The sequence below is a fragment of the Dipodomys spectabilis genome, unplaced genomic scaffold, assembly GCF_019054845.1.
Source record: "Dipodomys spectabilis isolate Male_0828 unplaced genomic scaffold, ASM1905484v1 ptg000003l, whole genome shotgun sequence".
NCBI lineage: Eukaryota > Metazoa > Chordata > Mammalia > Rodentia > Heteromyidae > Dipodomys > Dipodomys spectabilis.
In genome coordinates this window covers 6,929,347-6,944,577 of record NW_024870680.1, presented here as the reverse complement: position 1 = coordinate 6,944,577, position 15,231 = coordinate 6,929,347, and the positions used below count along the sequence as shown (strand labels likewise).

The 15,231-nt window shown below is 41.4% G+C and overlaps 1 protein-coding gene across 3 annotated transcripts in view; it reads right to left on the bottom strand.

Annotated features, from left to right (window-relative positions):
• Rab30 (RAB30, member RAS oncogene family) overlaps nt 1-15,231 on the bottom strand; it is a 90,474-nt gene that overhangs the window by 37,377 nt on the left and 37,866 nt on the right. The window lies entirely within an intron of this gene.

Sequence of the window (15,231 nt, the reverse complement as noted above, 5' to 3'; positions counted from 1 at the left end):
AGTACACACCCACTGCTTACTTCCAAAGCCCTCTCCTCTCACTGGCTGGATAGCAACATGATCTCAGAACCCCCTCCCATGTGAGAGAGTCATTCCTTCTACTGTACCTCTTATGCAGAAGTGTTTTCCATAGATGCTTCATTATGTTTCTTGGTTTTTGTATCTTGTTTCTCCCCCAGGCCATAAGGGCATAGGCTCCTGAATTACTACTGTTAGATCTGATTCTAATATTTATTAAATAAATGCAAGGAAAAAGCTGATTAATAAAACCAAAGTCTTGGAGTGCTTTAAAAATTGTTATTGTTATTATTAAGGTGATATACAGAGGGGACATGGTTTCATCAGCCAGGTAATGAGCACATTTCTTTTTGCACAATGTCACCCCTTCCTTTGCTCTCTCCCAGTTTCTTCTTCTTGTTCCCACCCACAATTATATAGCTAATTTTTAACATAGTGTATACTTAAAAAATAAAGACGCTAAACACCAGGGAAAGGAAATCAAATCCCCAAACACTTTGATCCAAAGTAGACCTAATTGCCAGAGAAAAGAGAAAATTATAATTTCCCTAGAAAAAGTCAAACTTAGTGAGTCATAAGGCAGTAACTTTGCGTTGGGGAAAGTGGAACAGAAATGAACTTAAAAATGGTTCTAAAGGGCTGGGAAGGTGGCTCAGTGGTAGAGCACTTGCCTTGCATGCATGAGGCCCTGGATTCGATTCCTCAGCACCACATAAACAAGAAGAAAAAAGCCGGAAGAGCTGAGGGACAGCACCCAGGTCCATAGTTCAGGCCCCACAACCGGACCAAAAAAAAAATGGTTCTAAAACTTGCTGATAGTATTCACTGAATGACTTAATGGTGGGTTGTTTTTAACTTTTCTTCATAAACAAAAAATATACTTGGGCACTGGTGGCTCACTCCTGCAATCAGGAAGCTGAGATCTAAGGATCACAGTTCCAAGGCCAGCCTAGGCAGAAAAGTTGTTGAGACTCTCATCTCCAATATATAAATCACCAGAAAACTAGAAGTGGAGTTGTGCCTCAAAGTGGTAGAGCACTAGCCTTGAGAAAAAGAGCTCAGGCACAACGCCCAGGCCCTGAGTTCAAGCCCCCCCCCAAAAAATCTGCTAGACACAGACTAACTCACATTTTGTACATTTTCAAAAGGTCCTCAACAATCATGAGACTTAAGTGATAGCCTATTTTGCAGATGAGAATAACATACTCATTCATCTCATGTCTTTTTATTAACCACATACTATATGTAACCACGGCACAGGAAGAGAGGATAGAGTGAAGAATAAGCAGATGAGGTCCCTCCCCCTCAATAGAACAATACATAGAAATAGGTACTGATAGGTACACATAGAGAATTAAAAAGAAATGAAGGGACTATTTTAGTCTGAGTTGTTAAAGAAGGTCTCTCTAAAATACTTAAGATGAGATTTGACTAACAGCAAGCCATACACCTAAAGATCAGAAGAAGGGCATTTTAGCTAAAAGATCAACTAGCGCTAAGGCCCTACATGGAGAACATATTTGTGAAACCAGAAAAAGAAACACTGAAGCCAAGAACATTATCTAGGAAAAGTGGACTGAGAAGCTGATATTGGGCAGGCCATATTGATGATGGAAAACTAGGGCAAGGAGCTTAAATTCCATTCTGCGTGCAACTGGAGGTCATCTGGGCAGGATTTTTAAGGATTGTGACACTAATGAATATTTTTAAAAGATTTGTCTGGGGCTGGGAAGGTGGCTCAGTGGTAGAGCGCTTGCCTTGCATGCCTGAGGCCCTGGGTTCGATTCCTCAGCACCACATAAGCAAAAAGAAAAAAGCTGGAAGTGGCGCTGTGGCTCAAGTGGTAGAGTGCTAGCCTTGAGCTGAACAGCTGAGGGACAAGGCCCAGGCCCAGAGTTCAGGCCCCACGACCGGACCCAAAAAAAAAAAGATTTGTCTGGTCCCTACAATGGAAGGGTACGAGTATAAATAAAGAGACTGGTGAGATGTAAAACACACTGGCATATGATAAATTATGCAAAACTCTAGCCATTCACACAGAATGAGGCCAAAGGAGGACACTCTTAGGGGAGGAACACGAAGGCATAATGCCTATGTGTCTCTGATCATATAAAATAATATGTATCAAAATGAACTCTAGGAAATAGAAGCAAGAGGATTTTTTTCCTTTGTTATTTTTCTTTTCTTTTTGTCTTCTTTGTCTTTGGGAGGGCACAGAAATGGAGAGAACAAATGCAGGAGTGGTACTCACTAGACAGTATGTTGAAAATGAACTTGTGGGTGGAGATGGGCAGGGGAAAACTAGGAGAAAGAGAGGGAAGGGGCAAAATTGTCCAAAAAGAAACATACCCATTACCTGACTCATATAACTGTAATCCCCCTGTACATCACCTTTATAACAAAAAAAATTTTGGGGGGGGGGGGTCCGGTCATGGGGCCTGAACTCTGGGCCTGGGTGCTGTCCCTCAGCTCTTCAGCTCAAGGTTAGCGCTCTACCACTTGAGCCACAGCGCCACTTCCAGCTTTTTTCTTTTTGCTTATGTGGTGCTGGGGAGTAGAACCCAGGGCCTCATGCATGCAAGGCAAGTGCTCTACCACTGAGCCACCTTCCCAGCCCCACAACAAAAAATTTTTAAAGGAGAGAATGGTAAGAAGGCTTCTGCAGGTAATCTAGTTGAGAAATAGTGTGGGCCAGACTAAGGTACAGGCAATGAGCAAAGAGAGAAGGCAAATTTATAAAGGTTTTGAATATATAGAAGAGAGGATTTTCAGAAAGATTCAATGAGGTTGGGAAGGAAGAAATGAAAAATATGCCTAGTTACTTTGGCTTAAGCATGGAGGGAGGGGTAGGAACATGAGTGAGATAAGGAGACTTGGGGCTGATTCTGGAGTTCTCTTTTGGTCATGTTAAGTTTGAAATGCCTTATAGATACCTCTAGGGACTTGAGTCTGAAATTCTAGGGAGACATGAGACAGATGATGATTAGCAAATAGATGTTACTTAAAGCCATTGGATTAGGGGAGAATAACCTTGCAGTTCATAACCAGAGAGACACAAGACCTTTTCAACTGTTTAGAGGCTCAGGGACACCTAAGGAAAGACTAGACATACAAAGAGACCCAAGAAGGTAAAGTGTCAAAGAAAACAATGATAGGCCTTGTCAAGTGGTATTGAGAGAAAAAGTAATATTTAAAGAAAGCAGTGGCCGTAGATTTAATAACATGAAGGTCATTGTCTAATACTGGCAGGATAGTCCTGGTGGATAATGGGAAATAATGAGAGTGAATGGGGAAAAGTCAGAGCCAAACTATGGACAATTTATAAATTTTAATCAAAAAGCAAATGGAGAAACTAAAAGCTAATGATAGGCAATGAATATATATATATGAAAATTTTTTAGTTTGCCAACACTTAAAGAACAAAATTAGAAAAAGGTTGGCGAGTTTGGAGGAACTGGGTTTTTCTATTTTTTATTTTTTTGGGTCTGGTCGTGGGGCCTGAACTCTGGGCCTGGGCGCTGTCCCTCAGCTCTTCAGCTCAAGGCTAGTGCTCTACTACTTGAGCCACAGCGCCACTTCCGGCTTTTTTTCGTTTTGCTTATGTGGTGCTGAGGAATCGAACCACAGGGCCTCATGCATGCAAGGCAAGTGCTCTACCACTGAGCCACCTTCCAAGCCCAGAACTGAGTTTTTCTTAGTTAAGAAATATTTGGGCCTGTAATCCTAGCTACTCAGGAGGCTGAAATCTGAGGACTGAGGTTCAAAGCCAGCCAGGGCAGGAAAGTCCATGAGACTCTTATCTCCAATAAACCACTCAGAAAACTGAAAATGGCCCTCTGGGCTCAAGTGGTAGAGCACTCGCCTTGAGCTGAAGAGCTCAGGGAAAGACAATGCCCAGGTCCAGAGTTCAAGACCCAAGACCGACCAAAAAAAAAGAAATATTTGGCAGGGAAAATAACTATAATGGGAAAGAAAGAAAGAAAGAAAGAAAGAAAGAAAGAAAGAAAGAAAGGAAGGAAGGAAGGAAGGAAGGAAGGAAGGAAGGAAGGAAGGAAGGAAGGAAGGAAGGAAGGAAGGAAGGAAGGGACTTGATATGTTTATTTACTACTAAGAATTTACTACTAAGAATTATACATTGATGAGAACTAATTTAATAATGCCAAAAAGCCAGGGGCATACAAATTCTAAAGACCCTTAAGACTTAACAGAATTAACAATGTACCCAACTTAAAATATGAAATAAAACTAATAGAAGTCCTATTAGTTATAGAACATTCTGTTGTTACCCTTTATGTTCAGAGAGGGTTTGATGAGAAGATCAAGATTTAGAGGAAAAAAATAACATGTAAACAACCAATAGGGAGTGAATTTTCTAGTACTTAATAAAGTACTAAAAAGATTTTAAAAATAAGATTTATGTATTTGTGTTCAGCAGAACTAAAGATGAAAATCAAAGTACATGATTGCTTTACTTCTTTCTTGTTTGTGTGGCTACCTCAGGTAGCAAGTGTCTCATCCTCTATGCTACATGGTGATACAACTCCACCCCCTCCCCGCCCCATCTTTCTGTAGCTTGCCATTGCCTCTTCTAGTTTGCTTCTTCATACTACTGGGTGATGAATATGTCCGCTCCTTCACAAAAACCTCTCCTGACTCTTCTCCAAGCCTTTGTGATACTAGGTTGCAAGTGCCACACACATTTAGCTTTTGATCCCATTTGGCCTAGAAACTTTTCTCTGATTCAAATATCAGAGTTAGGGAAGAGTACTTTTCAGAAGAAAATTCAGTATGATCACTGGCCATTATCAGAGGTTGCCTAATAGTGGAAAGTTCCAGACAGATTTTTCAGGACAAAAATATGGCTGTGTTCTACTGCATAACCTTGGATAAGTCACTCTCTGAGCCTTGGTTCCTAATCTAGAAAATGGAAATAATATTACCTACCTCAATAGCTTCTATGAGATACAAATGAGATATGTTTATAAAACACCTGCCATTGGTATCTTACACATAGTAAATGTTCCATAAATATCAATTCCCACTGGATGCCAGTGGCTCACGCCTATAATCCTAGCTACTCTGGAGGCTGAGATCTGAGGATTGTGATTCAAAGCCAGCCTGGGCAGGAAAGTCTATGAGACTCATCTCCACTTAACTATCAGAAAACTGGAAGTAAGCTGGGCACAAGTGGCTCACACCTGTAATCCTAGCTACTCAGGTGGCTGAGATCTGAGAATCACAATTTAAAGCCAGCCCCAGCAGGAAAGTCCGTGAGACTCTTATCTCCAATAAACCACCAGAAAACTGGAAATGTCGCCGTGGCTCAAGTGGTAGAGCACTCACCTTGAGCAGAATAGCTCAGGCCCAGAGTTCAAGCCCCATGACCCACAAAAAAATAATAATAATAATTCCCTCCCTCCTAATGATTTTGTGAAATGTCAGCTTTTTCTTTCTCCATTAAGATGTTCTAGAAGACATGTCTCATATTTTACATTTTCCATGAAATTTTCCACAGTCTCAGACACACAGCTCAATACACTGTGCACTTAGTTAATCACATAATCATGTTGTTTGAGCTCAAATAAAAATAATAGCTGTAGGTATGCCTTCCAGTACACAAGGGTTTCCAAAATGCTGGCTCCAGGTAAACTACCTAAAACTTATCCAAAGAGTTTCTTTAAATTAAGTTGCTGGATCCCTTTCCTGAATATTCAGATTAAGAATATCTGTTTCTCCAGGCGCCCGTAGTTCACGCTGGTAATCCTAATTACTCAGGAGGCTGAGATCTGAGGATCACGATTCAAAGCCAGCCTGGGCAGGAAAGCCCATGAAACTCTTATCTCCAATAAACCATCAGAAAACCAGAAGTGGCCCAGTGGCTCAAGTGGTAGACCACTGGCCTTAAGCTGAAGAGCTCAGGGATAGAGCCCAGACCCAGAGTTCAAGCCCTATGACTGACAAAAAAAAAAAGTCTGTTTCACTAATGTTCACTGAGAAAAGGCTTCCAATTTTACTATAAGGTCTACATAATGGCCATTTTCATTTATATTTTTGTTTTTGTAGTATTGGTAATCAAACCTAGAGTCTAGCTAGCATATTTTAGGACAGCATCTTAGCACTATGCTAAAACTATGTGAGCACTATGCTAGGTGTTTTTGTTTTTGAGACTGTTGATCAGCCTGGCCACCCTGGACTCCTAGAGGTAAGTGATTCTTCTGCTGCATCCTACCAAGTAGCTGGGATTACAGCCATGAACTACAATATACAATTAGGGTTTTTTGGAATAGGTCTATTTTTTTACTTGAGTAATAAGGCTTTTATGTATATTTGTTTTTTGCAGTCAAATTATCAGATATGTTTAAAATCACTCCATATTTTAAGTTTACATCTTATAACAGCTATTATTCAGATACATTATCTGATGGATTATATTTTTAAACTCTAAAGGATCCTAATTCTGTAATTTTTAAAGTCATAGATGTGCATATTTACAAACAAATATGAAGAAGTATGTGTTACAACTTTTTCCTTTTTGAGTAGTATATTGATCTAATTAAAGGTTAAAAATAAAAAAAAGAAAGGCTTCCATTTTTACTTGGATTTTTTTCTATATACACTTCTGTATTGTTTAAATTCTTTATGTAAGTATGATTTGTTTAATGTTAAAACACTTTACTAGACTCTGGAGTGGTATATGCTATTGTGATTTCTTTCATCAGGAATGCAGTTGGTCTTTTTTTTTAATTAAGCAAAAAAGGAAGGAGGGGGTGACATTGTCCAAGAAAGAAATGTACTCATTATTTATGAAGTGGTAACCCCTCTGTATAACAACATAATAATCACAATCAAATTATATTTTTAAAATTTAAGCAAAAATATCCCTTAGCTGAAACTGGGGAAATACGAATATGTTGTTATATAGAGAATCACTTTGGTTTTTGTATTAAATCTAACAATTTGTATTAAGTACAATTGTATTGTCTCAAACATCTGTATTCTTAGAAGATAGATGATGAAATGAGCATTTGGAATAGAGGGTTATAATACCTGCAACTTATTTCAAATGGTTCAGATATATATGTGTAAGTCATATGTATATATTATATGTGTGTATATGTATGTACATGTATATATAATATATATACATAATGCATAATCTTTAGTAAACAAGGACAAATATTAACAATTGTCCAACATTTAACAGTTAATATTGGGACTAAAGATGAAAATATTCACAAGAGATTCTGGTGACAACCTGGGGCTTTTGTTTTTTTTTTTCCTTTTGTTGGTCATGGGGCTTGAACTCTGGGCCTGGGCACTGTCCCTCAGCTCTTCAGCTCAAGGCTAGCGCTCTACCACTTGTGAGCCACAATGCCACTTCCTTCCAGTTTTCTGATGGTTAATTGGAGATAAGAGTTTCATGGACTTTCTTGCCTGGGCTGGCTTTGAACCATGATCCTCAGATCTCAGCCTCCTGAGTAGCTAGTATTATAGGAGTCAGCCACCAATGCCTGGCACAACCTGGTTTAATTACCACTGCTTTACCTAATCAATTTATTTGTGGAATTATTCAAATAAGAATTCTGAAATGAATAATATGTTATATAAATACTCTGAAGTTAACAGTCCTTGAAGGAATTCCCCCCCCCCCCCCCCCCCCCCGTCCTGGGGAACTCAGGGCCTGGGCACTGTCCCTGAGCTTCTTTTGCTCAAGGCTAGTGCTCTACCTCTTGAGCCACAGGGTCACTTCTGGCTTTTTCTGTGTGTGTGGTACTGAGGAATCGAACCCAGGGCTTCATGCATGTTAGGCAAGCATTCTACCACTAAGCCTCATTCCCAGCCCCTTGAAGGAATCTGTGTCACCATCTCCATAAACTACTATATCATTCATAATAATGCATTTCACGTGGTGATTCCTTATGGCAAGAGCTCAGAAAAGGGCAGACTAGAAATGTCATTTAATGAAAGGAGAGGAGTATCTAAGCACAAGGCTTGAGAACTGTACTTGACTCCTTGCTGCCCTATTTTCCAATACCTGCTACATATTTACCAAACCAATTCTCTCCTCCCCTGCACTCCTGCCACATCGCTGGGATGGACTACATCCTGTCTGCACTACTGGTACAAGCTGTAGTTGATCACTCAGTTCTCTGCTGCTGCTCAGCTAGGATTCATTTTCCAGAGCCTGGTAAGTAGTCCATTCATTCTTCTGCCAAAAAATCCTATAATGGTTACCCATGATTTTCAAAGTCAGCACTTCCCATCTTCTCTGGCCTTGTTTCTTACCTAACTCAGATTTCATCCCCTGGTAACACCAAACTCCTCAAGCTATTTCTCATCCTTCCACTTTAGTTGTTTCAGCCCCTTCAGTCCACCCTCCATGCTCTTCCCTCCCTGGATTGGCCATCTTCCAGCTCCCCTTCTCACCCTTGTACATAGCTCCTCTCGTTCTCCAGAACACCTTGCACCATAGTTTAGTCACTGCAGTTACCCTGTTGTTTATAACTATTTGTAGGTATTTCTACATTATAAAACAAGGAGAGGGCTGGGAAGTTGGCTCAGTGGTAGAGCGCTTGCCTTGCATGCCTGAGGCCCTGGGTTCGATTCCTCAGTACCACATAAGCAGAAGAAAAAAAAAAGCCGGAAGTGGTGCTGTGGCTTAAGTGGTAGAGCGCTAGCCTTGAGCTGAAGAGCTGAGGGACAGCACCCAGGCCCAGAGTTCAGGCCCCACGACCGGATCCCCCCCCCCCCCCACCAAAAAAAAAAAAACAAGGAGAAAAGACTGAGTTTTATTTATTTGGCCCGTATTCACTTCTCCTCTGCCTGCCTGATGCTTCATTTCCTCATGAATGATGTAAGAGGCATATCATTTGCTTTAAATTTGGGATTACATTTAAGTATTCAATGCTCAGAATACCACAGGCCTTGAGTACATTTGGTTTATATTCTCAGTATCTCTGGCTTTGCTTTCTAATTGTGCCCTTCATAGACCACCCTCTCACCCTGGCCCATGTCCTTACTGTAGAGCCCACCAACTATCCACATGCCTGAAGTGAAAGACTGAACCTCCAGTCCTCTTGGCCCTCCACCCCCACCCTACCAGTGCCCTTTGGATTCATGGTGACCTGGCTGAGGAACCCAAGCAGCACTGCAAACATCTCTTGACCGACCACCTTTGTGTAGAGCAAGGTCCCAATTGCAATGGGAAGTGGTAGAACATATCTGCAGAGAAGTGGGAGACAGCTAGACAACCAAAGCAGAGCAGTTCAAAAAAGGAAGTAGACAGGAAAGCCACGGAGGAAGTGGCATTGAAACTGGATCACAAAGGATGGTTTCAAGCAGAAGCACCGTTTCCCAAGTTATGTCACTGCTCCTTTGATGAAAAGTGAAATGAGCTTAAGAAATGCTATTTAATATATAATCCCTCTAGAATGTTCACAACTCACCCTGTCCTGGCTCTGGGAGATAAGTACTAAATAAAATAAGGGACTTCAATTGAACTATGTTTAACCTAGCATGACAAATTTACTTGGCCACTAATTTTTTTGTAGAATTTAGCGGCGCAAACTTTAGTTAAGAATAGGTTGACTGATATGGTTTCAATATTATATATTTGCAAATTTTTTGTGTGCTGGTAGTAGGGCTTGAACTCAGTGGCTGGGCACTGTTCTTTAGGGTTATTTTGCTCAAAACTGGTACTCTGTCACTTGAGTCACACCTCTCCTTCTGATTTTTTGGTTGTTAATTGGAGTCAAGAGTCTCATGGAGTTTTTCCCAGGCTGGCTTTAAACCTAGCTCCTCAGATCTCAGTAGCTCCTGAGTAGCTAGAATTACAAGTATAAGCCACTGGTGTCTGGCTAGAACAGAACCTCACAGATACTATCTTTTTTTTTTTTTTGCCAGTCCTAGGGCTTGAACTCAGGGTCTGGGCACTGTCCCTAAGTCTCTTTTGCTCAAGGCTAGCACTCTACCACTTGAGCCACAGGGCCACTTCTGGCTTTTTCTGTATATGTGGTACTGAGGAATTGAACCCAGGGCTTCATGCGTGCTAAGCAAGCACTCTACCACTAAGCCACATCTCAGCATTAACATTAACATTAGCTTTTCAAGAAGGTAATTTCTGAAACTCTCCTAACATTTTGTCCAAAGGGAAAGAGAAGAGGAACTAAGTATCTGCCAAGACAGAAGACATTCCCCCTTCTCTAGTGTGAAGCAGAATGTAGACAAACAACCTCCCTACCAAAGGAGTGAAAGGATGTATGTCTGACAGGGTTTGTGCCTTGTTAGAATGTTGACATTCATGTAGCCATACTCCCTTCTCCAACCTGCCATTGGGTGAAAAACACGGACTTGAAAGCAAAGGGCACAATACTGCATAAAAAGAAACAACCAGGCATATTTCCCCCTTTAACCTTTACCAAACAGTCAAGCCTTAAAAGACTGGGAGGAAAGGGGCATTGTAAGATTATCTGTCCCCACCCTTGCAGGCACAATACTGAATTATCCAATCTGCAAATTCATAGGGAGCAAGGCATTGTAATCCTGATACAGAGAAAAGAAGACAAGACCTCTCAAGCCCTGCTTCTCAGAGCAAAGGGGAAGACAGGTAAGCAGACAGACCACAGTGTAGCCAGCAAAGTGCAAGCAAATGATTCTATAAAAAGTAGTGGGTCTGGGCTGGGAAGGTGGCTCAGTGGTAGAGCGCTTGCCTTGCATGCATGAGGCCCTGGATTCAATTCCTCAGTACCACATAAGCAGAAAAAAAAAAAGCCAGAAGTGGTGCTGTAGCTCAAGTGGTAGAGCGCTAGCCTTGAGCTGAAGAGCTGAGAGACCGTGCCCAGGCCCAGAGTTCAGGCCCCACGACCAGACCCCCGCCCCCCCCCCAAAAAAATAAGTGGTGGGTAGAAAATGCCAGGTAGGCCAGGCGCCAGTGGCTCATTCCTGTAATCCTAGCTATTCAGGAGGCTGAGATCTGAGGATCTTCATTCAAAGCCAGCCCCGGCAAGAAAGTCTGTGATACCCTTATCTCCAATAAACCACTCAGAAAACCGGAAGTGTTGCAGTGGCTCAAGTGGTAGAGTGCTAGCCTTGAGCTGAAGAGCTGAAGAACAGCATTCATGCCCAGAGTTCAAGCCCCATGACCGAAAATAAAAAAAGGAAGAAAGGAAGGAAGGAAGGAAGAGGCAAAATGCATGCACTTAGCCAGGCACTGGTGGCTCATATCTGTAATCTTAGATACCTAGGAGACTGAGATCTGAGAATCCTGGTTCAAAGCCAGATCAGGCAGGAAAGTCTGTGAGACTCTTATCTCTAATTAACTACCAAAAGGCCAAAAGTAAAGCTGTGGCTCAACTAATAGAGCAACAGCCTTGAGCAAAAAAATCTATGGGACAGCACACAGGATCTAAGAACCAGTATTGGCACACACTCCCAAAAGTTTCCTAGGCTGGGCTGGGAATGTGGTTTAGCAGTAGAGTGCTTGTCTAGCATGCATGAAGCCCTGGGTTCAATTCCTCAATACCACATAAACAGTAAAAGGTAGAAGTGGCACTGTGGCTCAGGTGGTAGAGTGCTAACCTTGAGCACAAAAGCTCAGTCAGGGACAGTGGCCAGGCCCTGAGTTCAAGCCCCAGGACTGGTAAAAATAAATAAATAAACAAAGAGTCTCCTAGGCAAATAAGCACGTATATACATAAATAAGACAGGGTACATGGCTAAATAGAATAGAATAAGGCAAGGGTTTTTTGTTTTTTTTTTAAATAAGCTTCTGGCAAAGGTGGCACACAGAACTGCATTTAATTTCCCATGTTTAAATATCTCATAAAAATTCAGTGAAGTCTTTCTTCGCCCTGCTCCCCAGCCCCACTAGTAAAACCTTACAAGTACAGAGAGAGATGAAAGGAGAGAATGCTGTCAAATTTTGGAAGCTGAGAAGCAGATGAACAAGTACATGACTTAGCAGACAAGAAATCTGAGTCCTAAACCAAATGCAGTGCAAGCTGAGAATTCACCTAATTGAAACAACAGAATCCTTTTCAGAAGCACAGGAACTGGCATTGCCTTGTACTCCTTGGGCAGGAGCACAGGACAGAGGTGGGAGCAGAAGGGGAAGCTGCTCAGGAAGTGAGCTCCCTAGATTCCTCTACCCCACTGGCGGCCTCCTGGAGGCTCAGGCTCTGGAACACAAAACACAGAAATGCCTAGCATCTGCTTGAAAAGTTTGGGAAGGGGGAGGGGGACAGAAATGAAGGAGTACATGGGCTTCATTGGACCAGGTTCTCTACTTTTGTCTCCTATGGGGTAATAGAAAGCCAGAATGTCATGAACTGAGGAAGCCCATTGAGGCTGAAGAGAAACACAGCAAAACCAAGGCACTGTGTCAAATGAGGGTGCAGTGCACAGATCCCCTTAGTTCTTGGGTACCAAAGCATTGCCATGCACTCTGCCCAGAGAGAAGGCAACTGAGAAAAACCTGAAGATGCTGACATCACAGGCTCCCATGAACAGAACTCATGCAGATCAACTGTCAGCTCCAAGCTAATGATCTACATCCTGCATTCAGCGTTTCCTGACAGCATTTTTAAAGAGCACTATTGAAATATAACTCATATAGCATACAACTGCCCTTTTAAAATGCACAATTCAATGTGTTCAGGATATTCAGAGCTGTATAAATATCACCATCACCAATTTTATAATATTTTCATGTCTTTCCATATATAAATAAAACTCCTCTCCCATACTTAGTCATTTTGTATTTCTCCCTCTCCCCAGTCATATTTCCTGTAACTGTGTGTGTGTTTTCCCACTCTGGACATTTCATATACATGAAATTATTCTCTCTGTGGTCTTAAGTGGCTGTCAAAGTCTAAACAGACTTTCTCCTCATGCTTTTCCTTTTCTTTTTTTTTTTTCCCACTTGTCGTGGGGCTTGAACTCTGGGCCTAGGTGCTGTCCCTGAGCTTTTCACTCAAAGTTAGCACTCACTTACTTTGAGCACAGCTCTACTTCTGGTTTTCTGGTGGTTAATTGGAGATAAGAGTCCCATGGACTTTCCTGCCTGTGCTGGCTTTGAACCTTGATCCTTACATCTCAGCCTCCTGAGTAGCTAGGATTACAGGTGTGAGCCACCGGCGCCAAGCTTTCTCCCACTTTTAATCAGGAGCAACACAGCCAAATATCACATTCAGTGACATCTTGGGAAAGGTTTGGAGGTACAGATTATGGTAAACACTAAAATGTAAAAAAGCAACTTGGAGGAATAGATATCATTAATATTCTCACAAAATAAAACTACCCATGAAACAGTAATAGGCTTCTACAAAAAGGAAACACTCTGAAAACAAAAAGAGCTTTTACAAATTGATAACGTAATAGTAAAAATTTTAAAAATTCAATGGAAGGACAGAGATATAAATGTGAAGCCTCTTCTAGAGAATAAGGTCAAACAACAAAAATGTAGGAAACAAAAGGGAGTAATTAAGAACATTCTAGTAGACTTACACGGGGGATTTCTATCTGAATAAATTCCCAAGATGGGGAAAAACAGAAAAATAAAATCATAACTAAAGGGTGCAAATTGCCAGGTTGATATGACCCAGCACACTAAGCACAGTGTAAAATTTCAAAAAAATGAAGCCAAAGAGGCAATTCTATAAACTGTCAGAGAGGAGAAAAAAAAACAAAGAGCTATATATAATCAGAAAGCAGAACCCTCTCAACTCTACAGCAGTTAAGAGGCAATGAAGCAAATAAATCTTTACCTTTAAAGGTTTAAAGGTAAAGGAAAATGATGTCCGAATTAGAATGCAATACCTAGGCAAACTATAAATCAAGTAAGAGAACAGAGTAAAGGTATTTTGCAATACACAAGAACTCAGAAACTCAACTAGTGGTTCTCCTTTGTGATCTTACTCAGGAGGCTGAGATTTAGAGTATTGTGGTCCAAAGCATCCCAAGCAGAAAAGTCTGAGTCACCAACTCCAAAATAACTTCAAAAATTCATTTGGGGCCAGGAGCTGATAGCTTACTTCAGAGGCTGAGACCTGAAGATAGCAGTTTGAAGCCCAGCCAAGAAGGAAAGTCCATGAGACTATCTTCAATTAACCACTAAAGATCCAGAAGCTGTGTTTCAAATGGTAAAGTGCCAGCCTTGAGCAGAGAAGCTAAGGGGCTGAACCTAGGCCCTGAGTTCAAGTCCCAGTGTTAACAATCACAACAACACCCATTGCTGAAGTGTTCATAATGTAACTTCATAATGTAGCTATATTTGGAGGCAATATCTTTTAAAGAGTGATAAGTGAGGCCATTAATGTGGCTGGCCTTGATCCAATCTGATGGCTATCATTAAAGAGGAGATTAGGACACAGATACCAGGAACTCTCACACTGGTAAAGAGACAATGAAAGGACAGCCATGTGCAAGCGATAGAGAGAGGCCTCAGAAGAAGTCAACCATACTGGTACCTGACCTTGGACTTCCTGCTTCCAGAACTGTGAGAAAACTTGTTGTGTTTAAGCCACACAGCCTGTGGTATTTTCTTATGGCTACTATAACTAACACATAGACTATCCAAATGAAAACAGAGTAACATTACATGTGGTTATAATTCTTTAAAAAAAAATGGAGTCTCGGGGCTGGGAAGGTGGCTCAGTGGTAGAGCGCTTGCCTTGCATGCTCAAGGTCCTGGGTTCGATTCCTCAGCACCACATAAGCAAAAAGAAAAAAGCCGGAAGTGGTGCTGTGGCTCAAGTGGTAGAGCGCTCGCCTTGAGCTGAAGAGCTGAGGGACAGCGCCCAGGCCCAGAGTTCAGGCCCCACGACCGGACCCAAAAAAAAAAAAAAAAATGGAGTCTCACTATGTTGCCCAAGCTGGCCTCAAACTCCTGGGTGCAGGATATGCTCTTGACTCAGCCTTCTGAGTACCTGAGATACTGTGATTATTGCAGATTTTAATTCTTAAGTCACTGTTATTTTTCATGCCATTAATGTACTGCAGAAGCCAAAACAGTTGCCAAACAGAATGTTTTATAATCTGAACTTACCTATTTGCATCCTTAAGAGTGTCATTTGACCTATCATTCTTTTCCCACTACTTCCAATAAATCAGTGAGTTCTACTGGCATGGTTAGACGTAGGGGTCAACTTTTAGGTAAAGCTATTTCACACACGGCACAGCATAGTCATTATCTAATCTAACCATAAATGCATAGGT